Source organism: Haemaphysalis longicornis, unplaced genomic scaffold (assembly GCF_048455015.1).
Source record: "Haemaphysalis longicornis isolate Haplotype H1 unplaced genomic scaffold, Haemaphysalis longicornis Haplotype H1 scaffold_5, whole genome shotgun sequence".
NCBI classification, from domain to species: Eukaryota; Metazoa; Arthropoda; class Arachnida; order Ixodida; family Ixodidae; genus Haemaphysalis; species Haemaphysalis longicornis.
Genome location: NW_027526385.1, coordinates 190,168,790 through 190,196,627, shown reverse-complemented (window position 1 = coordinate 190,196,627; position 27,838 = coordinate 190,168,790). Strand labels below are relative to the sequence as shown.

Sequence of the window (27,838 nt, the reverse complement as noted above, 5' to 3'; positions counted from 1 at the left end):
TTTCCGATTGAGCTGCGAGCCCACGCGGAGACGGAGGAGCCAGACGGTGCACTCGCAGAGAACACCGGCGGGTTTACCCCCTGCGTTCTCACTGATTGACACGTAATAGCGTCCAGCGACCTCTCGCGCCGCCATGCGCTCCGCCCACAGCACGCGCCGTGGCCATGTGGGCGCCTTGCGGGTGCGCTTGTAGTTACAAAAATTAAAGGAAGCTCACACCGACGCATGGCATCTCATTTCTCCCGCTCTGCCGCCGATCTGGCAGCCCCCGTCGGCGGCGGCAAAGGCGGAGGAGAAGTAAAATCGTCTAACCCCGGGATTGAACTTCCTTTCACTTAATAGGTGATATTCAATTAAAAGTTTAGCGGGCGATTTATCCGCCTGACAACACTGAAAACCGCCATGTCAGTGGCCACCGTACCAGGGCATGCGCTTTGCGCCCGATCTCAAAGGAAAAAAAAACCCCAGCGTACATTGTCCGCTGCGCTTCAGCCCGATTACCGGTATGCGCGTCAACAGATACAATATTAATCTCAGTCACATTAAGTGGTGGCGCTCTACCTACCCTCGAGCAGTTCTAATCCACGGATATTGAAACCGCGGCTGCGAACGGGGCGTATCAGCAGCATAAGTCCGACGATGCAGCTGGCTGCCGCTGCGGATGTCGATGCAAGCGAACCCGCACCGCATCCACGACTTTATGTCTGGTAGGTGCCCTCTGGTAAGTACAAAAACCGAATAATTTCTTTGGTTCAATGGTTCACGCGTAGATTCATTTAGCGCTGTCTTTCTCGTCCGCTAAATGTTTCACACTCTGCAAAACAACTCACGTCTGACGTTAGAGCCCGGCGGCTGGCAATCAGCTGAACAGCGGCGGCTACTTCACACGCGTCAGGCGATAGGTAGATCGTACTGCTGCACTCAACAGCACTTGGCGTTGACGTATTACTTTGCCTTCAGTTGGCAATAGTTTGGAAATGATGCAGTTTCTGCTGTCAAATGGACCACTGCGCTAACGTTGCAACCGTTGTGCCACGACCGACTCGCACTCGCTTGTAGGTGTGCGCGAAGGCTGCGGTTGAATTGCATATAAGGTTTTCACACGCAATCATGACTTTTCGCGTAACCAAAGCTACCGCGGTACAATTGACTATTGAATCACTTGCACACGCCTTGCACGGAAACACAGGGTCACGTCGCGGGCCGCGGCCTGCCTGACCGCCATGAAGGCATGGAGGAGAAGAGGGGTGCCTGATCCGGGGGCCGTGCGCGCAATGACGCATTTGCAACAGACGCTTGGCCACAGATATGGCGGCGCACTCGCATGGTTGCCTGCATGCATTCTACGCCATGGAATACCGTCTATATAAAAAGCGTTTTCACTCAGGTGCCTCACCAATACGACTCAACCGACCACCGTTCATGACTCGTGCATTGATTTAACCTTATCAAATAAAATGTCTTTAAAGTAATAAAGAGTGTGGTTAAGTGCATTTCACTTGTCTCTGTTTTCACTCTTTGTAGAGCCCCGTGTGTGAATTCAAGTGACGTCGCATGAGTAATCATTGTAGGTGTCGTTTACAGCTGCTCTTTCAAAACACGTTCACAGGTTGTATTGGCACGCATTTTTTGCGACGTCGCTTTTTTATTGTGTCAAATTCTTAAGGCGCTAGTTTTGCCGCTAAATGTTACCGTGTTTGCACAATTCTAATACGCCCCCTTCGAAAGCTTTTATAGGTCTACGCCAAACAATTCCAAGAAACAAATTAAAGAGGGAGTCGCCCTGGCGTACCGCAATTGCACTACGCGGCTGATCGTGAACAAAAAGTTGGGAGCCCCAATTGAAGTGCAGCGTTCGGTGTGCCAGGGCTGCCCCCTCAGCCCCCTATTGTTTTGCATATACATCGAAGCCCTGTGTATGAGTATAATCAGAAATAGTTGCACCGAAGGTTTCCGACTGCATGAGTCGGAAGTTAAACTTTTGGCTTACGCAGACGACGTGGCCGTTTTTTGTATGAGCGAAGAAAGCGTTCAGTTGGTAGTTGACACTGTCAAAAAGTTTGGCATGGTGACGGGTAGTTTTGTTAACTGGGCAAAGTGCCTAGAATTTTGGCATGGGGAATGGTCATCAACACCGCCAGCCTTCGCTAATATTAGTAGGGTCACCACTCCAGTGAAGTACTTGGGCGTTGAACTGGAATATTACAGGGATAGTGAACCATACTGGCGTAGCCAGACACAGGCAGTGAGGGAGACGGCCGAGAAATGGAAGGGGGCAAGGTTGTCAATTTTTGCAAGGGCCCCGGCATGTAACTTATTCTTTGTAACGAAGATTTGGTATATCATGCAGGTACTGCATTGTTCGCGAATCAACGTCCAAAGGCTTCACCGGGTATTTGCGATGTTCGTTCGGGGCTCAACATGGGAGAGGTGCAGCAGAACAAACCTGTTTCAGAGAGTCCGAGATGGTGGCTTGGGGCTGGCGCACCTTTATGTGCGACAGCTGGTAAACCGGTTTTTGTTTTGGCGAGATGTTCTTGACCCGTTCTTGCAGAGTGTCATGCAAGTACGGCTGGCGTGTGCTATGCCGGAATATGTAGTATAAACATGGTGCATGCCAGGTGGCGTGTATGGGTATTTCAAGGAAATAGTTATGATGGCCCGTTTTCTATTCGCACGTTTTTCTGGCGAGTACCTGTCCTCTGTGACACGCAAAAAACTGTATAAGGACATTTGCGATGTTGTTTTCCCCGTCCCTATGTATGGATATAATTACCGTGTTGGGCCAGGCCAAAATGTGCTAAAGCGCGTCAAAGAAATGGAGGTTCACCCTGGTGTGAAAACCTTTTTCTTCAAATTACACACAGGCACCTTGTCTGTTGGAACCTGGATGCAGAATAGAGGGATATCTGTGCCATGGGGAACTCAGTGTTCAATTTGTAAACAACCAGAAATGATAGAGCACGTTTTTCAGCATTGTTGGCCTGCGGTATTTTTGTGGGATGTCCTTCAGAGGACCCTTCATAAAGATTTCCCGCTGAGCCCCCAGGGCATACGCTATCTAGCGGTGGAAAACGAGGAGGGGACGCCCCTGCACCTCGTTTTGTTGGTGGCCTTGCATAGCATATGGCGGTCGCGCATGGCCTGGCTCCATGGTGATGTGGAAGCCCGCCCTACGCGGCAATGTTTTCGTGAGTCCATATACCAGTACGTAGAAGTCCAGACGCGCAAGGCATGCACTCCTGAGTGGCTGTCAAGGATAGAACCCTTGACTACGCTTAGGGAATTTTAGAGACATCAGCCTACATATAGGCTGGTGGCTTGTCGCTCGAGTTGCTCATGTGAATAAGTTTGTTTTGTGCTTCTGTGTTGTGTCGAAGACCGGCATTAAAGAAAAAAAAAGGTTTTGTGGCGCAGTGGGAAGAGCACCATGTACCTCGCGTCCCGCCCACAGGGTCGTGGGATCGAAACCGGTCGACGCTATCTATTATTTTTTATAGTGTAGGGGGAGGGGTGTGGACGGACAACAACGCCGTATGGAGGGGCAAGGAGAGTGAATGTGATGCAGTCGCATCTAAAATCTCTGACGCTGACCCTACGGCGTGGATGCAAAGACAGGACACCGCGTACCTGGCAGAAAACAATTAATTTGACGCACAGAACTGCACTACCAAATAATTATTCCGCTTCGTAAATGTGGTAATCAAGATCCCGCCAGCCCAACATCTAGTGTGGGGAATGTAAATGAGTTCGTAATTCCAAATGCGTTGAAATATGTAGTTAAGGGACGGGCCGTTGATTCCTTAGCTTATATGGTATAAATTCCACACGCTAAGTTTTTGAAGGCGACCGTGCTTAGGGCTAGTGAAGCCTTGGACCAACACAAAACTTTTTACGCCAGTTTCGGGACGCGCTGCATGCACGATGCTTCTTGGTTCCCTAAATGTCAGCGAGGATAATTGTCGTGCGCTTGATGGGCACTTCATAGTGGCACCTCTTCTGAGCCATAACGACTGATAGGAATTGCGTATTACGACAGCAGCAATATGTGCAACACCTGGCTAAGGTTTCACATCATACAGAAAGGATACACCAAATTTTACCGGCATGATGTGGACGGAGTGTTTCGGATTGAATTGAGGTGGAATTCGGCAGCAGTTCGTGTCCATGGCACAACGGCGGCTTTTAACACCAATAAGGTTTCCAGCCCAATTTTAGCGCACACATAACTTTGATGGCTAATTTTTGCAAAGAAGGTTCGCGCTAGAATCGTGAAAATACAGTAATCTCAATCAGTTCAAATGAAAACGAACAGCTCTTAACCGATTAGATGAGAGCTTCTCTGCAGTGGTGTAAAAGTGACTTTTTTCTTAACACCTCGGGGTCCGGCCTCAGAAAACGCTTCTCGAATAAATGTAAGAGAAACACCTTCGGAGCTTTCATTTCGGACTTTATATCAAACTTTGAACGAAGCTTACACACCGACTTCCCCAGGAGCCCGTACTCGTTAATGGTATTTCTTGTATTTGTAATTAATTTACACACCCAGATTCGTCCGGTGGCATTGTTGTCTTGTGGTTTTACACCTCATCAAAGCACAAAATGTTACAAGCAAGGCCTAAAATTAACAAAAAACAAAAAAAGAATAAAATACAGCGTTTGGCGGGTGTTCATTGGTGTACACATATTACGGCGGGGCCAGGAGGTGACAGCTGCGCACTCAATAACAGCAGTTCAAGTCATGTTCAAGCCAAAGCAGTCGTGTTTCAGTTACTGATCTCCGCATCCGATGAGGACTTCCAACACTAAAAGCACGTCGTAAACTACACTGCCTAAAATTTCTTTTCAACAATGGTAACAATAACTTAGGAATAGCTTTTCACGCCTACAAAAAGTTTAATGCATCACGTCAAACACTCAACAAACATGCTAAGACAATTGAAATGCCCTGTACGAAAACTAAAGCTCACCGTTTTACTTTTTTGCACGAACAATTACGGAGTTGAATGCGCTGCCACAAACTGTCACTAAAAGTGTCGCCCAGGATTCTTTTCTGTCGGCTATCAACTCGTGCGTTTAACAAAACGACCCAGCAAGACGCCAACCAGCGTTATCGCCTCCCGCTGGGTAAACGCTGTGCACTATTCAACTTGTGTTTATTTCCTTGGAAGCCGGGGTGTGCCTACCCAAGAGTGCTTGTTGTCGGGTGTGTTACGCGCTGTTTTTTTTGCTTGTTTGTTTCCACCTAGGAAACTTGGTGCTGCCTTGTCTGGTTATGTGTTTCGCTGTACCACACGAGTTGTCCACTGCACCACAGTGCTGAATGTATAAAAATGTGACTCCGCCTGCCTTGGCTGCCAACAGATGGCTGGAAATTTATTGTTACCTAGCGGCACAGCAAATGACTCGAGCCATAGTTGAAGATAGAGCGATGTATTTAAAGCTAGAATGATCTATGTACAGTATTTGCATAGCGGTCATTAGAGAGCCCAGGCCAGCCAATTCGTTGTCGTCGTCATCGTCGTCGTCTTAATTGGATCATGACCCTGTGGGGCGTTGTCCGCCTGTATAGGAGTTCCGTGACATGACCCCCCGGTCAACGGAGACCCTCCCGGTCGAATCCACGGCAGGATGAACTTGTGATGTGGATGAGGAATGCGATGAGAAAGTACAAGGAAGAATCGCTTGCCGCCATGGATGTCGATGATGTTCTTGGTGATGCTGGCCCCGCAGCAGCGATGTCTTCGAGCGTGACAGTGTCGGCGGTTGTAGGAACCACGTTGGACGAAAGGGCTGGGGATACGGCATTTGAGGTCGGCGGTACTTTGCAGGTCTTCGTCGACGTCTCACGGGCTGGGGTACGGGGCGGAGGACATGGTCGAGCGGTGGTCATGGTGGAGCTGGGGCTGCCCGGCGCGGCTCCCTTAACGTTGACAGCTGGGTCCACGCTGATGGTATGCAAAGCTGGGGCCAGTATGGAGATGTGCCCCGCACGCTCCACCAAATGTTACGTAGCGGCCGAGCAAATGACTGAAACCATGGTTGAAGAGAGAGCGATGTATGCAAAGATAGAGCGATGATGTATGTGCAGTATTTTCATGGCGGCCATTAGAGAGCCCGCGCTAGCCACTTCTTTGTCGTCGTCGTCTTGCCTCTATATGAGTTGTGTAACAATTTGATGAATAAATAAATAAGAAATAAAATGTTGCGTCACAACGCAAGCACTGCCAAAGGCAAGGGAAAACATTACAATGCAGTTTCTGCTTCAAATGCAGATGTTCTGCTCAAATATTTGCCACATCTCGTCCGGTTGTCTCTTTTCTTTATATCTACTTGGGGGGGGGGGGGGGAAGTTACTCATGTCGACCTGTTGCTACCTCCTCGACATTATGTTTCAAGCATAGACATCCCACAAAGCTACCCCGGAGTTTTAGAGTGTCCCACAAAAGAGAGCGCTTTAAATCTGTAAGGCTAAATTCATGAATATACTTGTTTGTAACAAACCACACAGCAAGATTTTTAATTGCCTCTAATTTATTCAAAATAATCTTAGTTTTCAGGTCCCAGACCACTGCACAGTACTCAACGATAGTCCAAACGTTAGAGAAGTACATAAGTTGCTTGATGTCTTGAGGGGTTATTTTAAAATTTTGTTGTAAGAAATTAAAACAACGTCCGGCTTTTACGGGGCTGTAGTTAACTCGCTTATCCCAGAAAAGATCTACAAAAAACACCGTGATATTTTTTCTCAGGTACGTTTTCTATGTTTATTTAGACTGATGTTTCTCAGAATGTTAGCGCGGGTTCTACTAAAATTAATACAATCACATTTTGTGGGATTAAGGTTCATGTGCCACTTACGCCACAATGAAAGAAGTCGTTCAAATCCCTGCTGATACGAAGCATCAACATCATTTACTGTCTTAACTATTGAACCAACTTGCAATAAGTAAGTTAGCTACAATAGTGTCTATATATATATATATATATATATATATATATATATATATATATATATATATATATATATATATATATATATATATAAGCCGACCGTTTTTTTTTGGACCCCGAAAATTCTGACTTCCTGAATATTCCTGACTTTTGGGGGAAATCGCCAGTTGTCCTGTAGGACTAATGTAAATGAACAACGGATATTTTGAACAAAATAAGGCCAGAAGTTCGATTTTCAGCACATTTTCCCCTGCGGAGCCACGGTGCGATTCCAGGAAGACGCCATTTTGTTTCCTAAGCTACCTGGCTAGCTTCGGATTGGATGGGGTTTGTCTTGACATCAGCAGGGGTAACAAATTAACAAACTTTGACCTTGGAGGCTATAAGCGTGGGGTAGAAGCAATCTCGAAAGCCGGTTGCGGGTCGGAAATACATTTTCAATGCTTTTGCTGTTATTGTCCAATGCCTACTTGAAGAAAACGTGACGCTTTCAGAGATGCGAGCAGACGCTCTTACGCGAAGTAGGAATTTAAGACAAGCTACCATTCAGAAGTTCTTCAGTCCTATTTCAATGAAATAAAATTCGCTTTTTTGACTCGCATAATTTTCCAACTGCTCTTTTGTTCCGACTATTTCTCGTTCCCCTCCAGGCCCGAAAAATTGCTCGGCTGCTGTACGGACACTGACAAAGGTCATCACAATCAAGTTAACTCTGTGCAGTAGGAGGAATGCTCTTTACAAATACCCACTCACATGGTAACCATAGAGAAAATAATGGGAATACATGCTACTAAGGAGAAGCAGCTAACTCCTCCGCACCACGGAACAAATGCTCCTCCCAACGGCAATAGGGAACTTACGGCCGCATGCGCCTTAGCCACAACAAAAAACTACCCGTCATTATGAGCCGGCATCCAAACCTGCCTCTTGGACAGTACCTTCTTCTATGTCTCTCCATCGTTATAGCCATCCTGCTAAAGCCCAGGTAAGGACTTGAACCAGTTGTTTTTATGAGAAAATTTCTGAAAACGACTAATTCTGGAAACGTACTTGAAACGTGTCAATATATTCACTAAAAAGAAAATGTAAAGCATATTTCCGGCGAAGCATCAATAAATAATGGCATTTCCAGTGTTCATCTATTTTAAAATACGTGAATGATTGTTTTCGCCATGGCAAATAAAATATACGCGTTGAAAAAAAGCTGTTTGACCCAAAAATACAACGAGAGCGACGAGTATTCTCCTCGTGTCGGCGTTTCAACTTTTAAGGTACAGGTTTCTATTGATGGCGTGCGAGCAGTGGAAGGTGCGAAAATTGAAATTGTTTTCGCAAACCTCTTCAACGTTTACTCTGGATTGAGGGAAACGGAAGGGCTAAGAGCGTTAGAGTTTGGCGGGGGAGAGAAAAAAAGGGTCCATCTCCCCGCGAGGGGACTCGAGTAAATGCGTCGCATAGGGGGTGGGTGTATTGCGTTAACGTTTAGTGTTTGGGGAGTTGGTGGTAGTGAATGCGTTGTATCAGCAGCTTCTTGACGTAGTTTGAATGAGTCAAGGATATAAGGCGCGTTCGTAGCCTTCCATTCTGTGTCGGCTTTGTGGCGCAGTGGGTAGAGCACCATGTACCTTGCGTTCCGCCCGCAGGGTCGTGGGATCGAAACCAGGCGCCGGTAAGTATTATTTTCTTATATAGTGTAGGGGGAGGGGTGCGGACCTGTTGTTGAGAGCGAGGAGGGTAGCGTGATGCGGGAGAGGAGGAGTGGGGGAGAGGGCGCACCTGGAATGGCTGTTGCGGACGCCGAGGCACGCCGACGACGCCGGGTGACATCGTGAGTTAAAGAAATGCTCTGCATTTAAAATAATAGCAGTGGCTTAGCTCGGCTATGCCAAGATACACGTAGCGTGAGCTGAGTTTCAGGTGGTTATTCTTAGGTTTCCAAGTTGTCTAGGATTAGCTGATTATCATGCTTACTGCTGCTAAAACTATTTCCTAACCAATCCAATCCAGTCCAATGCAGTTCAGTCACTGCTCCTCACGCATGTGCAGCACGGCTGTCCAGGAGCAACGCGAAACGGCTATCAAGCAGTTCCGGCGCAGTGTCAGCTTGGCTACTGCGCAACCAAGATGCACAGCTAGGCACGCGCCGACACCAGTGCGTCTGCCGCGGCTTTGCCCTCACTCTTCTGGAATGCGCAGACCGGAGAATGTGCAGACCCAATTCTCTACACGCACGTACTCCAATTGGATTGGATTTCTACCCAACTCAATCCATTTTAATCCAATCCAATCTAAGCCAATCCAATCCAATCTAAAGCAGTCCAATGCTCCTCGCTTTGCGCAGAACGGCCCTTTACGGCCCATGCGAAACTGCTCACCCTCGGCCAGTGTAGCTCACGCTACAAAACATTTAAGTTGCTGCGGCGCCCAAGACTACCGTCTTTCGACGACTATTGCAGTCAAGTGAGATGACACTTGGAAATTGTTTTCTACACGTTCGTGTAATTTCAATAAAAGTAGTGGCAAGTTAGCACTTTGTACCCCCTGCCCTCTATTCTTTTATGTATACGCTGTAAATTGTTTCAAATCCCCATTCGGCCTTGCCCCGTCCTGACACCCCCAGTGCGACGAGACATTCGGCTTTGTGGGAGCGACGTCATCGTAGGTATGGGGCCAGCCGAAAAGGTCGAGGGCTCAAGGGGCAAGGAGGCGGTGAGCGCTGGGGTGCCCGTAAGATTAAGGTCACACACCGTGGCGTTGTCTCTACTAAGAGATAAACCGAAGGGCTGATGGCGCAGCTGGAATGGCGGGCGGGGGTACGGGGAAGATAGTTGCTTATCTGCAGCCACTTGCCAATGATCCGATGTCTTCGCTGGACACAGTGCCGACGCCGCAAAACACGACGGCGCACTCCGGGTTTATCCGTGTGAACTGACGTCATTTCCAGTCGACTTAATCGCACTGAAACGCTTTTACCTTCAACTCTTATATGCTGCGCTTAAGTGTTCTCAGTGTTTTCTCTTCAGCTGGTCTCTTTTTGGCTCCTTTATTAAGCTGATTTTTCAACACCATCGTCAATGCGTGTTTTTATGTACAACTTTCCTTACGTAAATGTTCCGTGGCGGAACTAAGCACGCAATATTCTTTGCACCTATGAGTGTCATGAATGAGCAGCTCTACCAGTAGTAGTAGTTCCGAAATATTCCGCTTGGTGTAAATTCTGCTCTCGATTTTTGTCACTCATCAGTGCTTCTTGCGAAAGAACAGTCCTGGCGAGCTTCCTTCGGCTTTATAAGCGAACGCAGAGAAGCAAAGCCAAAAGTGTACAGTAATATGCTGGCAGGGTATCACAGCATATGCTGTGCATATTAATTTATTTGGAATTAGTAGGATAGGCTCACCACTTTTGGTTGCTCAGTTGTAAGTACGTTTATGGGATTTCGGACACCTTAAACGACATTTTGGACCGAAACATAGCTATCTTTAGCATGAGAAGAGAAGAATGGAACCCCGGCAGTTTTCTGATGTATGCAGCAGCATGTTCATACGGTGTTTATTTGTAATCCAGTGCAGATTTTTGGTTGATTTTGGGTTTACTTTTTCAAATGTTTATAGTGCTTACACGCAACTGCAAAGGAGAGACGATACAGCGCACAGCAATACATTCCAACACGTCATTCAGGAGATCTGTGGGTAAGTATTTGCGCCATTATCTACTATCGCCCTGGCTGATTTGTTAAAGCTGCGAAAAGTGCGGAGCCCCTGTCCCGCAACTTATCGGGGGCCTACTCCAGCACGACAACCAGGATCTTGGAATCATATGAGACGTTTCATATCGATAGCATATTTCTCTTGAATACTCGCCTCATGACGCGCGTATCAGATTAGCGCCTAGCCGCATCTGTTGTTGTTGTTGTTGGTAAACTTTATTGACACACCCACACACACAAAAAAAGACCCCCAAAGTCCGGGGTTCTGAAGGGGAAAATAATTATCTATACAGACGGGAGGACCTGACGAATGTGAGCCACCAGAGCTCGCCACCAGGCCGCTCGGTCCGTTCCCTCCGGCGACGCGAGCCAGTCTTAGAGAGAAGACGGAGGAGGTGAAAGGGATTTAAGATGAGTTGAGAGTGATGGTTGCGAAGCAGAAGAGTCCCAAAGAACATGCGGCGTGTTGGGAAAGCCAGAACACTTAGAGCACCGTGCAGGGCTGCGATGGCCTTCTAATCGATGTAGTATGTGTGCGGTTGGAAGGCTGTCCGTTTGCGCTTGCCGGATAAGACAAGCATCTGCTCGGGGTAAGAAGTGAGATGGGGTAAAGTCTGCCTATTGCTGTGTAACTCGTGCACAGTCTGGTGTCGATGTAGACGGGCTTGTCGCGCCTGCGTGGGTGGGTGGAAAGGGGTTGGCCAGGGCATCTCCGAGTCTCCCGGTTCGGACGGAGCACGGGAGAGCTGATGCGCCAGCTGGTTGCCCGAGACGCCTGCGTGACCAGGAACTCAGTCCAGCACGTAGCTAGTACCAGTGTGTTTGGCCAGATGAGAGTGAAGTGCGCGCGTCATATTGATGGGAAGCAGCTGCTCCTGAAACAAGCAGAGAGCATCCTGACTGTCACTGAGAATCACGTAGTTAGCGGGAGTGTCTAAGGATAAGGTGGCGTCAGTGATTGCTTAAGACTCGAGAGACAGGACGGAAGGAACGTCCGAGTATCTTTCCTGCAAGGGCTGGTGAGCAGGACGAACAACTACTGTGACCCCGCGTGCGTCTTTGGTTGAGAAGGAGGCATCTGTGTACGTAGCTGTTGTTAGATCACCGTAGCGGTAGCGAAGAGTGCATATTCGAGCTCAACGACGTCCCGGATGTGAGGTTCCGGATACGTTGATTGGAACTGTAGGAACTTTTACGCGAGGGAAGGGATACCAAGGGGGGTATGTCGGTGTAATGTCGGGTAAGGACGATACCTCGTAATGAAGTGAGGCTAGCAGAAGACGGCCATGCCAAGTAAGCTGGAGACGAGTGTGTTGTGCAGCTAAATGAAGATCAACCTGATCTGACAGAGACGCGAACGGCTGAGCAGCCTCTAATTTAGCGAGGGGGGTATATCTAGGTACCCCTAGAGCCAGGCGTGTGGCAGGCCTGAGGAGCTGCTCAAGCTGGGATCGCTGTGATGACGTTAATTTTACGTATGGCAGGGAGTAAAGAATGCGAGTATATATCAGAGAGTTCACAAGTCTCGTAATATCGTGTTCTCGTAGGCCTTGGCGACGTCGGGTTAGCCAGCCGATTATGTGAGTGAGTTGGGTGATTTGAACCTTACATCGACTGAGCCACTGAGAGGCCTTCCCATTATCCTGCGGGTCAAAGCCGAGGACACGCAGCCGGGCCGTACGTGGGAGAGGGGTGGCATCAACCATGAGTTCTACTTGAGAACGTTGGTCGCTAGCTTTAGCCCGCAAACGCTCGTCAGTGACAACGAGGTACTCAGATTTCTGTGGTGATAGTGTGAGACCTACGCTTGACTCGAAAGAGTGGACATCATCAATACCCGCCTGAAGTCTATCGGACAGTTCAGCTGGGCTGCCTGTAGAACACCATAGGGTTATATCGTCAGCGTAAAGTACGAAGGAGAGAGTAGGAATGGAATGAAGCAGACGAGGCAGGGATCGAAGCGCCAAATTGAAAAGAGTAGGGGAAAGGACATATCACTGAGGAACGCCCCTGGTAGGAGTCCAGGGGGTTTGGCGGTAGTCCTCTAACACCAGAGAGTGAAGTCGTGTGGTCAGAAAAGTGTGAATGTAGTTGTACAGTCGGGAGCTAGGCGTAAGTATCCGGATTTGCTCTAGAATGGCGTAGTGAGGAAGTGCATCAAACGCCTTTTGCTAGCCTTGACTCACGGTTGTTCAACGTTGGGCTGCACTCGGATATGCGTACACCTCTTGTTGATTTCGCAGCATTGTATACTGTGTTGACCTATGAGCGCGGAACCAAGACATAGCCCAGTCAAAGAATTGGCTATGTTCGAGAAGCCAAGTGAGACGATGCAGGACCACACGTTCAATCAGTTTTCCAACACAGCACGTAAGTGAAATTTGGCGTAGGCTGTTCAAAGCAAGTGATTTGCCTGGTTTGGGGAGGGGGCGGATGTTAGCAGTCTTCCACTCAGGGGGGATAGAGCCTGTTCGCAATGCTTCATTGATGAAATCTAGAAGAATTACTAGAGCGGAGTCCTCAAGGTTCCTTAAGTGGGAGTATGTAATCATGTCCGGTCCTGGTGTTGTGTGTCGTTTGCAAACGGTAAGTGCAGCGCACAGTTCAGCAAACGTAAATTCTGCGTCAATAGGTTCCTGACTGGGACGAGTGACCGGAGGCGCAATGGAGGCAAAGAAGGAAAAGTAAAGATAGACGCTTGAAGTTTGCCAGCCAAATCAGCCAAGGTAAGACCTGTCTGCAGCCGCAACTATGTCATGTGCGTGGATCGTCGTGCCTGTTCAGATATAGTACGGATAAGTTGCCAAATTCGAGTTCTGTGCAGCGTTCCACTCAGAGAGTCACAGAAACACAGCCAGTTGGATGTTTCAAGAGTGCGCGCATATTCTAGAACCTCGATTGTGAGGGCATCGATGCGTGCTTTGAGGGAGCGATTGCGCTTTATATTTCGCTTCCATCGGCAAATAAGCGCATGGCGCATCTGTGTCAGTGAGCTCACCATCTTTCTGATGATTTTAGCCCCTTAGGCAATGTTCAGGCTACCGACGCAACAGCCATATCGTGATCGAAGGACCCAAAAAACTGTGTGTCACGCGCTTCGGTTGGCTGAGACATCAAATGACGTCATTTTTTAAAGTTATTACAACTGTTGCGGCAACAGTCTGAATACGGCCTGATCCAGTTATTAGACATTGGCCGGTTTGTCCCATGCGGTGCATCACTCAAGATAGCAGAATACCGGTCCGCTTACCCTTGCTACAAATTGATTGATTGTATGGTTTAACGCGCCGACGCAACGCAGGTGATGAGGAGCGCCGTAGTGGGGGGCTCCGGATTAATTTTGACCTACCTGGGGATGTTTACCGTGCGCCGAAATCTCGTACACATGGGCGTTTTTGCTTTTCTCCTCCATCAGAAAAGCCACCGCCGAGGCCGGAAATCGAACCCGCGACCTCGTGCTCAGCACCCCTTGCTACAAAAGGCGTCAGCTGGGGCTTTGCGCCCACAACCTTGGTTTTGGAGAAAGGCAGAAGCCATGTTGCATAGTTGATCTAGTCTTACGGTACACTGAAGGGAACCTATTATTATAATTTCTTCGACCACCGGTTTTAGAACGGCAATATGCGGCGGAAATCAGAAATTACTCCTGCTGTCTTTTTGTTTATCCGTCACTTAGGCCACGTAATAAACTTTTATACACTTTAACCGTTAATTCCACTACACTTACTGCAACAGCCACCGATACCCAACTAAAAGCGGGTGTCTGAGCGCTAATTGAAGCTACATTGCAAGAGATGGTGTTATGACTTTGTAAATTTGTTCTTATAACGCATTAGTAGGCCGTTTTGTCTGATCAGAGAGGGTGCCGAATGGTGGGGTGGCACGAGTATGTTCGTCTTGGGGTAATATACCTGGCATACAGGTCGTTGAACAAACGTCTGTTTACTGTCGACGAATTGCTAAACTTCGTAACCGTAAAGTTCAGGCCCAATTTCAAGTGTCTGAAATGTTGTTGAAACAGGGCTCAGCGTTTACTAACAGGCAATGGCAAATTGCCAACCCTGCTGCTGCAAATTGCTAAACAACCATAAAAACTCCTCAAGATTCCGTCAGCACCAAAACGTTTTGAGTAATCGGAAACACATTCGTGTAGTTGGGGTAAGTACAAGTCCCCTAAAAAGACACAATAGGGCCCAACACACCCCTCGTGTTTGATTAACTCAAATCAAGGACTGTTAATAGCGTCCTGCTTGGGTTTGATTTTGAAACATTATACTTAGCCCACATAACACCAAAAGCTTTGACTTGGTACTGCCTGGCTCCGGTTTTAAGCAACTTGCGTTTATTTACCCATACAGGTGCTCTTCTGGCAAAACTGAAGTGAATAACGTAGCAGAATATTAGGGTAGGTTGAAAATATTTTCAAACCAATTAAAAAAAGTGTAGGTTTTTGTATGTAAGTGCATTTATTTTCTACTTGTACAGATGTTTCGACGTGTAAAATTAACGCATGAAGATTCTTACAAGTATATTTTGCAATTTGTGCAAAATCATCGACGTTTTCCCAAAAACACGTATGTTGGAAATACAACCACAATGACCATGAAGCCCTCATTACCGTCCTATTTATCGCACTCAAACGTGGCAAAACGATGGTTTGCTTATCTACGTTTGAAGCTATCACACCAGTTCCCATCGAGCGGCCGTGACAGCACAATAGATATTTTTACGCGATCTCCACGTGGGCATACTCTCTGCCGTGCCGCCATTACTTTACGTCGCTCGCTCTTATCGCAGCCGGCACTTCTCAGTGGTGCCATCAGGATTCCGAGGCAGCTCGAAATAGACACTCGAGAGTTTTCGATAACCGTTTATGACGGTTCGCTGCTCTGCGATAGCAAGCGGGAAGCGCCATTGCGCGTGCCCGGCTCGCTCCAGCGCAAGCAGCGTTACCGGAGCCAGGCCCCGATCCGCTCGCCGAACACTCCGAGGGAACCATCGCGGTAGCCTAATTAAGCTACCGCTCGGAATTCCATCAAAGCTGCCCGAGTGAGGCGAGCGCGCTACACTGAACTCCGTTTCTTCAGTTAAAGCATAAGTGACGAAACCGTGCGAACGCTTCCGAATAGGCAAACATGTCACACACCTCAACGAGGTTTAGGAGGGAAGCGAGAAATGTCGACCGAATCGTCATCCTTATTTTATACAGCTCCCAGTAATGCATCCTTGTCTGGGCAATTTGAAAGTTGAATGGCCGACTTTTTTAAAAATAATTGAGCACCATTATAACCATGTTAGGGTGGCAGCGACGACGTTACATAAACAGGTAAAATAAGGAAATAAATACGGTACCTTATTCAGGTGACCTAAATATAACTTCTTGTATTCCCCTTTGGGCAAGGTTCGGGTTTGAACACGCACGATCCACGGCCAGTGCCCCAATGATTCCCCATCTATGGAGATATGGTTATTAATCAGATAAATTTCTTTGTGCTGCCTACTTTCTCGTTGTGCTGAGCGGGCCATGGAGAACGGAGTGGACTAGCAAAAACGGTCAGCTAACAAACTGTGTTGATTCGCATTCGAGGGTTGCAGAAGCGCTGTCATCTGGCGGTCAATCGCTGGCTAAACAAAACGTACAAAACTTCGTAAACAGCGCACTCAAAGACCAACTTTTGTGTATAAAATGGAAAAGAAAACGAAATGCAGTGGGTATGCAAAACAAGCTCATCATTCTAGGCGTGCCCCTTTATTAGCAACATTGGGCAACGTCGACCCCAACTACAATGGCTGAAAGAGCCACCAACTGCTCTTTTCTTCGCCTCGAAATAGGGGTGCCTTTATTAACGCGCATCTCCGCCGTACAATGTGGAGACACGTATATGTTGGCGCCGCCATTTTGGGTCACTCGGTCACGGCCGCAGAACGTCATTGTATCAAAACTGCACCATACTTATTCGACGCAACGTGGTTTACTGGCCAAGTTTTAATAATCTTATCTGTTTCACGTTGCTGGGTCATGTGGAAAAGGATACGAACTACGCGTTGAGCACTTTCACACAACAGCGGTGGCACGGGGCCGTTCAAAGGGTGTCTCCACCCTGTACGGCGGCGCTGGCATCGAGGCATTCTACCTCGAAAAGCCCCATGAATAGAGCAATCGGAATGCATGCTCGGACCCTAATATCACCTGGCCGATCATATACATTCAGCATAACCTTCCCTAAAATATATGAAAACGCAAAAGCGTGCACAGTGCACAGATAAAACAGAAACATCCGGGTATATGTAAGCGATTTTTATGGGCCGTGAATGCCTAATGCCGTAACTGCAAATCCCCTCAGAAGCCTTGTTTCGCTTTGCGCTGGCGACGTCGCTGCATGGAGAAGTTTTACTTAGCGATGTGACTAAACACTGTCACGAACCTTTGTTATGTCCCGTCAATATGGCGCAGATGCTCCTTCATACAGCCGTGTAAATTCAGAGTTTGCTAGGATGCAGAATTTCACCGCTTGCTTTTTCCCGTCTTTTTAGATGCCCAACTAAAAGCGGGTGTCTGAGCGCTAATTGAAGCTACATTGCAAGGGATGGTGTTATGACTTTGTAAATTTGTTCTTATAACACATTAGTCGGCCGTTTTTTTGAGCAGAGAGCGTGCCGAATGGTGGGGTGGCACGAGTATGTTCGTCTTGGGGTAATATACTTGGCATACAGGTCGTTGAACCAACGTCTGTTTACTGTCGACGAATTGCTAAACCTTTGTAACCGCAAAGTTCAGCCCCAATTTCAAGTGTCTGAAATAATGGCAAATTGCCAACCCTGCTGCTGCAAACTGCTAAACAACCATAAAAAACCCTCAAGATTCTGTCAGCACCAAAACGTTTTGAGTAACCGGAAACACATTCGTGTAGTTGGGGTAAGTACAAGTCCCCTAAAAAGACACAATAGGGCCCAACACACCCCGCGTGTTTGATTAACTCAAGTCAAGGACTGTTAATCGCGTCCTGCTTGGGTTTGATTTTGAAACATTATACTTAGCCCACATAACACCAATAGCTTTGAACGGGTCCTGCCTGGCTCCGGTTTCAAGCAACTTGCGTTTATTTACCCATACAGGTGCTCTTCTGGCAAAACTGAAGTGAATAACGTAGCAGAATATTAGGGTAGGTTGAAAATCTTTTCAAACCAATTAAAAAAAATGTTGGTTTTTGTATGTAAGTGCATTTATTTTCTACTTGTACAGATGTTTCGACGTGTAAAATTAACGCATGAAGATTCTTACAAGTATATTTTGCAATTTGTGCAAAATCATCGATGTTTTCCCAAAAACACGTATGTTGGAAATACAACCACAATGACCATGAAGCCCTCATTACCGTCCTATTTATCGCACTCAAACCTGGCAAAACGATGGTTTGCTTATCTACGTTTCAAGCTATCACACCAGTTCCCATCGAGCGGCCGTGACAGCACAATAAATATTTTTACGCGATCTCCACGTGGGCATACTCTCTGCCGTGCCGCCATTACTTTACGTCGCTCGCTCTTATCGCAGCCGGCACTTCTCAGTGGTGCCATCAGGATTCCGAGGCAGCTCGAAATAGACACTCGAGAGTTTTCGATAACCGTTTATGACGGTTCGCTGCTCTGCGATAGCAAGCGGGAAGCGCCATTGCGCGTGCCCGGCTCGCTCCAGCGCAAGCAGCGTTACCGGAGCCAGGCCCCGATCCGCTCGCCGAGCACTCCGAGGGAACCATCGCGGTAGCCTAATTAAGCTACCGCTCGGAATTCCATCAAAGCTGCCCGAGTGAGGCGAGCGCGCTACACTGAACTCCGTTTCTTCAGTTAAAGCATAAGTGACGAAACCGTGCGAACGCTTCCGAATAGGCAAACATGTCACACACCTCAACGAGGTTTAGGAGGGAAGCGAGAAATGTCGACCGAATCGTCATCCTAATTTTATACAGCTCCCAGTAATACATCCTTGTCTGGGCAATTTGAAAGTTGAACGGCCGACTTGTTTAAAAATAATTGAGCACCATTATACCCATGTTAGGGTGGCAGCGACGACGTTACATAAACAGGTAAAATAAGGAAATAAATACGGTACCTTATTCAGGTGACCTAAATATAACTTCTTGTATTCCCCTTTGGGCAAGGTTCGGGTTTGAACACGCACGATCCACGGCCAGTGCCCCAATGATTCCCCATCTATGGAGATATGGTTATTAATCAGATAAATTTCTTTGTGCTGCCTACTTTGTCGTTGTGCTGAGCGGGCCATGGAGAACGGAGTGGACTAGCAAAAACGGTCAGCTAACAAACTGTGTTGATTCGCATTCGAGGGTTGCAGAAGCGCTGTCATCTGGCGGTTAATCGCTGGCTGAACAAAACGTACAAAACTTCGTAAACAGCGCACTCAAAGACCAACTTTTGTGTATAAAATGGAAAAGAAAACGAAATGCATTGGGTATGCAAAACAAGCTCATCATTCTAGGCGTGCCCCTTTATTAGCAACTTTGGGCAACGTCGACGCCAAATACCAAGGTTGAAAGAGCCAGCAACTGCGCTTTTCTTCGCCTCGAAATAGGGGTGCCTTGATTCACGCGCGTATCCGCCGTACAATGGGGAGACAAGTATACGCTGGCGCTGCCATTTTGGGTCACTCGGTCGGCGCCGCAGCACGTTATTGTATCAGAACCGCGCTATAGCTTATCGCCGCAAAGCAGTTTACTGGCGGCGTTTTAATCTTCTTATCTGTTTCACGTTGCTTGATCTTGTGGAAAAGGAAAAGAAGAACGCGTTGAGCATTTTGACACAACAGCGGCGGCACGGGACCGTTCGCAGGGTGTCTCCATCCTGTACGGTGGCGCTGGCATCGAGGCATTCTACCTCGAAAATCCTCATGTCTATGAGTAATCGTAATGCATGCTCGGACCTTAATATCACCTGGCCGATCATATACCGTATAAACCGGAATATAGGTCGAGTTTTTTTCCAAAAAAATCCGCACAAAAGTCACCCCTCGTCTTATATAGCGGTCATTGGCAGAATGTAAATCGTTGTCTGGCAACAATGTGCAAGCGCAGTCCGTCGCCATTGCCATTCGTGTCGGACTGCTCTCTCGCACTATCAGGCTTTTATTTGATTTCGCTTTTCTCTAGTTTTTCGTCTTTTACTCGTCTATTACGCGTGCGTGCATACATTTCTGTACGTCTCTGTTCCGAGATGAGTGGCGGCAGTTGACGCCAGTTCACCGCGGCGTTTAAGCTGACGGCGATTGAGTCACCGAGCAGAATGGGAATATGGCGGCGCAACGCCAGTTAGGCGTTTCGGAGAAAAGTGTGCGGTACTGGCGGAGCCAAAAAGCCAAGCTGTGCGCGGGCAACCCCCGAAACTGATCGTTCCATGGACGTCAAGCGGTCCACCCCGAGTTGGAGAACAAAGTGGCGGACTTCGTCCGGGAACTTCGCTCACGATCGCTCCGGAGGCCATGCGCGGACCGGCTCCGCGAACTGTACAATGAGGGGATAGCCGGCGACAACAAAAAGACCTATACGGGCCGGTTGCGACCGTGTCAAGCTGGGTGTCCTCCTCTTGGCAGTCGCTGCCCGACGACATGGTTACACGAGCGTTCAGGAAGTGCTTCATCAGCAACGCGCCTGATGGCATGGAAGATGACTGCGAAGCAGTCATCCTTGGACGACTCTGAGAGCTCGGACGAGTGACTTCGGCAGGCATAGTGAGTGGCACTGACAGACGGGCGTCGAAAATAAATATAGACATTGTGAGTGCGCTTCTGTGCCGAATTATTTTTTTGTCAACTTTTCCCACCTCAGGGTAGGGGGTCGACCTATATTCCCACTCGACCTATAATCCGGTTTATACGGTACATTCAGCATAACCTTCACTAAACTATATGAAAACGCAAAAGCGTGCACAGGGCACAGATAAAACAGAAACATCCGGGTATAAGTAAGCGATTTTTATGGGCCGTGAATGCCTAATGCCGTAACTGCAAATCCCCTCAGAGGCCTTGTTTCGCTTTGCGCTGGCGAAGTCGCTGCATGGAGAAGTTTTACTTAGCGATCTGACTAAACACAGTCAAGAACCTTTGTTATGTCCCGTCAACATGGTGCAGATGCTCCATCATGGAGCCGTGCAAATTCATAGTTTGCTAGGATGGCGAATTTCACCGCTTGCTCTTTCCCGTCGTTTATCCGCGGTATAATGGCGGGGTGTACCACGTTTTGCTACTGCCGAGTTTCGCTCCTTCTGGTGATCGACTCGCGCAGAGGCCATTTTGCTATTGAAGAAACATAAGCCAGGTACCGAATTTTTCGCCAGTGCTCGTGTCGTGGAATGGATCGTGAAATAGAACGGCTTCGAAAAGCGACATTTCATTCCCAAGTACGTACAATCCCGGCCTTTCTGGCGTTGTGCAAAGCGGTAATTAAACGTAGTCCTAGGCTTGTATCCATACTAATATCAACAAAAACAAACTTATTTGTTGGCGCAATCCCATCCGAAGAACGTTGATCTTAGAACAAATTTTTAAATAAAATTCCAGAACATAGTTAGATACCCGTCCGCTTGAACCTAGTTCGCCAGAGTCAGAACCAAGAACGCTACCATTTGGCTACAGAGGCTTTACGTGGAGCATGTTTTAGCAGTTTCTTAAAAAATCGTGGGAGTCTTAAAAGCCAGCGACTGGAGAACACCCAGAGTATCCCTCAAGTTCCTGGATTGTACACACGGAGGATCGAAATACCGCCTCCGAAGGAGACATATTTTGGGAACGGACGCCACAGGCTATTTTTTTGCTCGGTGGGCATTTAGGGCTTTCTCCTTAAAAACATAATTGATTCATTAGTTTACAACAGCCTCACAATAACTTTAAACATTTCAGTAGAATAAATGTAACGTTTTTGCTCTGCGCAGCTGACAAACTGAAGAAAATTGAAAAATCCCTACTTCCTTTGAGATAGCCCCGGCCGTGTGTGCAATGCTTGATTTGATTGATTGTAGGGTTTAACGCGCCGACGCAACGCAGGCGATGAGGCTCGCCGTAGTGGAGGGCTCCGGATTAATTTTGACCACCTGGGGATCTTTATCGTGCGCCGAAATCTCGTACACACGGGCGTTTTTGCTTTTCGCCTCCATCAGAAAAGCGGCCGCCGCGGCCGGGAATCGAACCCGCGAGTGTGTTCAATGCAACACTAAACACTCTTCGCAGCACATCAAATCTAGGTGGTGTACGATATTCTGTAGTTGCGCTGCAAACAACCCAAGGGTCGAATTGACTGATGTCGTAACTAGTTCTCAAGAGAACATAGACCGAATTTTACAAGGTATCGGGGTTATCAATACGTTGCGGACTACCCCGACTTCTGCTGCATCAAGATATATAACAAACCCGTTGTCAGTGAAGGACAGAAGGACCAGAATGTGAAAAAGAGAACTAAGGCTGATGTTAATCCGAGCATTCCTCGGCGGTGTGGCAACGCTTAGCCTGCAAGATAAAATAACCTGTCTTTCTTCGCATCTTTTGAAAGTGGCCATGGAGACAAAATACAACTTTCGTTCATTATACGACAATTTTTCATGATAAAAAATGGCAGCATCTCCACGGAGTGGATGATGGCGAGGGCGCGGTGTACGGGGACTCGAAATCGCATCCAAGTTTTGACCCGAGTTCATCCGATTTGCGCCCCGACCGTCATTCGATTTGAGCAGTGTGTTGCACCTTGATTATTCCCTAAATGAAACTTCAACTCATGGCTCTAATTGAATTTCGGTTGATTTTCGCTTGATGGTGGTGTGCGCACGGATGGACGCGGCCGGATATTTGGAGGCCCTAAGTTACACCGCACCGTTACAGGCGAGGGAGTGAGCCGTTTGACTTTCGGGTAGTTACACACGGTCGCAGCTCAATGTGTAAGATGACTAACACTAAGTCTGTGTGGCCTAACAGACACAGGCTCGAATCCTGCCGGTGCCTGTGTGATTTTTTGCGATTGTAAATGCTATCCGCACGAACGCGGACGGACATTGTGCACTCCTAAGGTACTCCGCACCTACAAATGCCCACATTATTGTGAACGTAAAAAGATAATCGAGTTATTAAGGACAACGCAACCTGTACAAAACATTGCCTAACGCGTCGCCCGCTTTCCAATGGGCTTGGTAGGGACGCCTATTTCAGGCACTCATCCCGCGTGTATCGCCCGCCGGCGGACGTCCCGACTTACGTCACTGCTCGCCGGTCACGAACACTGCACACGGTGTACGAATATTTAGGTGTTGACACTCGCCGGCCGCCGCGGCAGAGAACGCGGCCAGATCGTATTCGCCCTTAGTACATGCGCAGACCGCAGCGGCGCGGGGGCGCTGCGAATGAGGGACCGCCTATCACTTGCGGAGAGTATCGGGCGCAGCTGTGGTGGATTCCCGGCGTGCTTGACTTTCCGTGTCATTCACGCTGCGTTTCGGTGTTTTCTGCTGCCAGAGTGAGGAGTAGACATTATGATTCAGCTTCCACGTTGTGTTAGTCACCGATCACTGCAGCACCAGCCACAGTGAGCGTTGTGGAACTCACGCGGTGAAGCAAGGCGACGCAGAGCGCGGATATTGCTGCCCATGTGCTTTTTTGATGGCAAATCTCCGCGAACGGCACTTGTAATGCATTGTGTTTTCTCCAGCAAGAAAGGCGACACGTAGTTAAAAATGTGTGGGACACATAACGGATATTTTGGCTTTCTTGGAACAAAAATAATTTTTATCCTTATCCTCAATGTATACATGAGTAATCAGGGGCCTAGGTAGAGCAATAATATTAACACACCGAATCGTTGTATTAAAATGAAAAAAAACAAGGATAACAAGAATGTTGGTTTGTTCAGAAGTATGGTTGTTCAGAGCCCTGTACGTACCCGTATTTTTGTGCAGATATTAGGTCGACGAAACAAATAACACAGACATTACCAAAGCAGAAAAACGAACATTGTTTCGTCGCAGGATCTATTTCTTTTTATTTTGTTACCTGTGGCGTATAGCAACCCCTGAAAATAATTTCTGGATACGCCACTGTGGGAAATAATAGACACCGCAATGCAAGGCTTTAAATTAGGACCAAATGGGATTATTCAAATCGTACAGAACACGGGCACCAGTTGCATTCTTTCGCTGATGCCGCAGTCAGTGTTACACTTATGTTGTTTGATTGAGCTCCGTGATCAGTAAAATCTCACAATATCAAAAGTCAGGAGGTCACAAGGTCCACGGAAGAAATAATTGAGGCTTCCGCAAATTTTGACAAACGTGCATAGATAAGGACAAAGAAAGGAAACACAAACACGAGCTCTTGTATTTTCCTTTATTCGCCCTTGTCTGCGTGCAGTTTTTGTCGAACTGGGCGAAAGAACCAGTTAGTAGAAATAATTGAGGCTACCGATGCCGGTATCTTCCATGTGTTTTCAAAGAAGCATTCACACAGGCACACCACACGCTGTATGCCATGGCAGCGATGCGCTTAAGTTTATACAGCCATCACGGGCCCAGTTTTTACCCGCTGATCATTTTGGTTCAACATAATACCTTTATATAGCTGTATAATTTGCCCTGACCCTACTAAGTTCGGTGGAGAATTTCGCGGTCCACGAAGTCGCCTTACCACGCCGACTGCAATTATTCCAAACTGACATCCGCCAATCCCAGTTTAAAGTCGCGTCAGTATTTTATATCTGGGTGTGCCCACCTGCGTTTCCGTGAGATAGACAACCGCTCAGCAGCATCGTGAAATCTGAGCTTGATAAAGAAACGCGTGGGAAATTTTCACTGACCATTTTCGCGTCTAGTAGGCAGCAGTGCAGTGCCTTAGCCATTAAAATGTCACATATGTATTGTCTTGGTTTAGCTTCGTTCCGGGCCCTCGCGCATACAAAGGCGTAGGCGTCCCGCTACACAGCAAAACAGAGCGGGTTGTGTGCCCTGCTATGGAGGTAGCATTTCTGATACAGGAGAAATACGAAGGCGTCACTGACGTCTCTCGACACGTTAAAGAACCACAGTTGGACGAATTTTACCATATTTTCTACAAGGCGGGCATTGCCACCTTAAACCTTGGGCGACGTACACTGCTCAAGCAACAATTTATGCTACGCGTAGACTCTTCGGTTCAAAAGGGCGAGCGTGTGCGTTTAGGACAACCTTTTATTTTAAAAGGCGGCAAAGTAACTACGCTTTCGGGAGTCGTGCGAAAAAAATTATTCGCAATAGAAGTGTTTCGACAACGAGCTCGGGAGGGTCGCACGACCGCGTTCTCGCTGCTGTTCAGCGCACTGCTGCAGTTTCTGTGAGTAAAAATGAAAGTAGCCCAAAATTATTTGGTGTCGGCAGCATTTTCAATCTGTCTGTGCCCATCTGCAATTACAAAAACTTCATGTACACGCCGAAGCACCGAACGATCCCACAGCACCTGCATTACGGCTGCCGTAGCTCGGCGAGCAGACAGGCCCTCGTGGCGGGGCGCACTCTGGCGGCGTTCCGGAGAAGCGCATGGAGCGGCGAACAAGATCTGGCTGCGCCGCCGCGCGCATTGTCAACAACTAAATATTCTTACACCGTGACACTGCACCGACGTCTACAACGTGTGTCGGTCAGCTTGCCTCGAAGGTGTCGGAGCGCCGCCTGGGGAACACTAGAAAAACTGTCAACTATTTTGCATAGATCCCGAGAAGCGGCGCTGGCTGGTGGACATGGAAGCACGTGGGAAGGCTACGGAGCGGGAACGCTTAGGAGAGAGCAACAGAAGAGTGGCTGTATAGCCATTTTTTCCTTAAGCGTTAAACGACGCTATGCAGGCAGCGTCGTTAGGGAAAGCTGTAGCAACTGATCAGCAGTCATCTGGCAATTTTTGTATGACGTCACAAGAGCCTGTTTGCGTTATTGGGAGCCACCGGACAAATGTACTGCCAAAAGCACAAGTCCGCGATCGTAGTAAGGTCTGTAGTTCCGTTTGATGGGGCCACTGCGATGCCGCCATGCAGTCAAAACACAGACGAATACTTTTTTAGTGCTGGCTTATGCTACGCCACTGTGCTTCTTGAAGGTCACTGTAGCGCAATACTTTGAAGGTGTTTTAACATTTCTTGCGTTTTTTCTGTAAAACACGTCTTTCGTGAACGATGCGAGCTCTTGGAAAATGAAAAAAAGTTGTATTTTGCCGTAATGGATCCCTTATTATATCGCCTCATGTGGAGAGATTGTAAAATTAACAGAAACAGATGTATGCAACACTGTTTCACATAAAATCGGTTTGTCGTTAGCGCAGCCTCTCTTTTCCCTACTTGTCCTCTCTGTCCTTTTCTCTGTACTTGTGCGTATCCTCTATGAAAATGATGAGGAATACATCAAAGGTTTAATAAAATTCCTGTAATACGCGGGGTAAATTCGAGGTTAGCCCTCGACGCATTTTTTACGCTGGGTAATTATGAGTTATTGTTGGTTTAGCAATTTTAGAGCAGCCCTCAACGTTGCATCGTTTACACCAGTTACCAGATATTCTGACCGCAAGCAAATCGCACCCAGTCAGTGTATCACGTCGTATCACTCTCCTGTCTGTTTTGACACGCATTTCCTCAGTGTAAATGATCACAATAATCAAACGACGTAAGCCGCGCGCAAGTAAGTCAAACAAAAATTTGTGAGTACAAGGAAATATGGCTCGAATGAAACGGCCTAAAGCAACGTTAAATTTTATATTTAACGTGAAAGAAGGCCAGATATTGCCACTAGGGTGTGGGTAGCGACACGGCAGTCTGCAGCACATTCAACAGACGATCCCGCTTTGTCGATGTGTGCACTAGCATTACTACGTCCGTCAACTGCTCACACAGCCGCAAGCAGAAACCAACAAAAGAGGTGTGGTTACTACAGTAGCGAGGGAGCTCATGGAGGCGTTTTATAGGGAAAAAAGGGGACAATTGCGTCAACGGTACATCTGTACATTTGCGTGCACTGTGTTCGATTTTTAGGAAACGTCACTTGGATTGTGGCCACCATCTGTTTGGTGCTTTCTGCATAGTGTACTCAAGTGTGCATGCTCCCAGCAAAAATACCTGTATAAATACGAGACGATCTTTCAAATAAATGTTAGTTGCAAATGAGCGCTTGTCCCATCGTTCCTCTCTCTGCGTCGTTCTCGATGTCGCACTCTATTTCTAAATCCGAAGAGCACAGCTCAGTGCCAGGAAGGTTTCACTGGCGAAAAAAATTGAACAAAACATTTGTTACTTATCTTCGGCCATCATTGCAAATGTCCTAAAAAATAGTCGTCTGACGCCCTTGCACGCAACCCCTTCCCCGCTATTCGGTTTCTCACACTATCCACTTTCTTCATGTCACCTGTCTCGTCTCGGGAAATGATTCAATTTTCTCGCCTTCGCACTGCTCGCCCGCCACTTCTGCGAGAGCGCGCATCAATTTGATTTTATTTTATTTCTTGTTCTCCGGAAAACAGCAGGACCAGATGAAGCGTTCTTTGTTTTTATTTTATTTCTCATTTTCTGTAAAACAGCAGGACCAGAAGATCTGTTCTTTTCGTGCTGGATTTACTCTTGCGAAAAATTTATTCTTTCTGTACCATTTTAACGCGTTTTCACTTGCTACCGTTAAAATAAAATCCATGTGTAATTGTAAGTAAAAACACCGTACTCCCGCTTATCTACTTACACCTTGCCTTATACAGGCGTGAGATTTCTTGCGCGCTAAATACTGGGATAATGTATGACTTACGCCTCTAGATTTAGAAATTTAAAAGGGCTCTACCTGCATCTATATTTTTGACCAATCGCTTCATCCTCTGGGCGGAAGTCAGAATGGAACGGTGGACCGAATAACACTACTACTACTATGTATATTTTATTGGCGCAAGGGCGTATGAAGCCAAAGAGCGCCAAGACAATGTTTGTTTTGTCACATTTGTTAAAATGCCATGGCGACGATTGTGATGTACTTGATAAAAATAATGTATATATGGGTAAAATGTGCACTTGATAAAAATAATGTATATATGGGTGTAAAGGGCCCTTATTCTAAGAAGCGAAGATGAATAACATGAGAGGTAACAGTGACGATGTTTATGTGTGTGCTGGGAGCGCCATAACTTAACAGGGATG

The 27,838-nt window shown here is 47.4% G+C and overlaps 1 protein-coding gene across 1 annotated transcript in view; it reads right to left on the bottom strand.

Annotated features, from left to right (window-relative positions):
* Positions 1 to 27,838, bottom strand: part of LOC144138906 (uncharacterized) — a 56,358-nt gene that overhangs the window by 14,847 nt on the left and 13,673 nt on the right. The window lies entirely within an intron of this gene.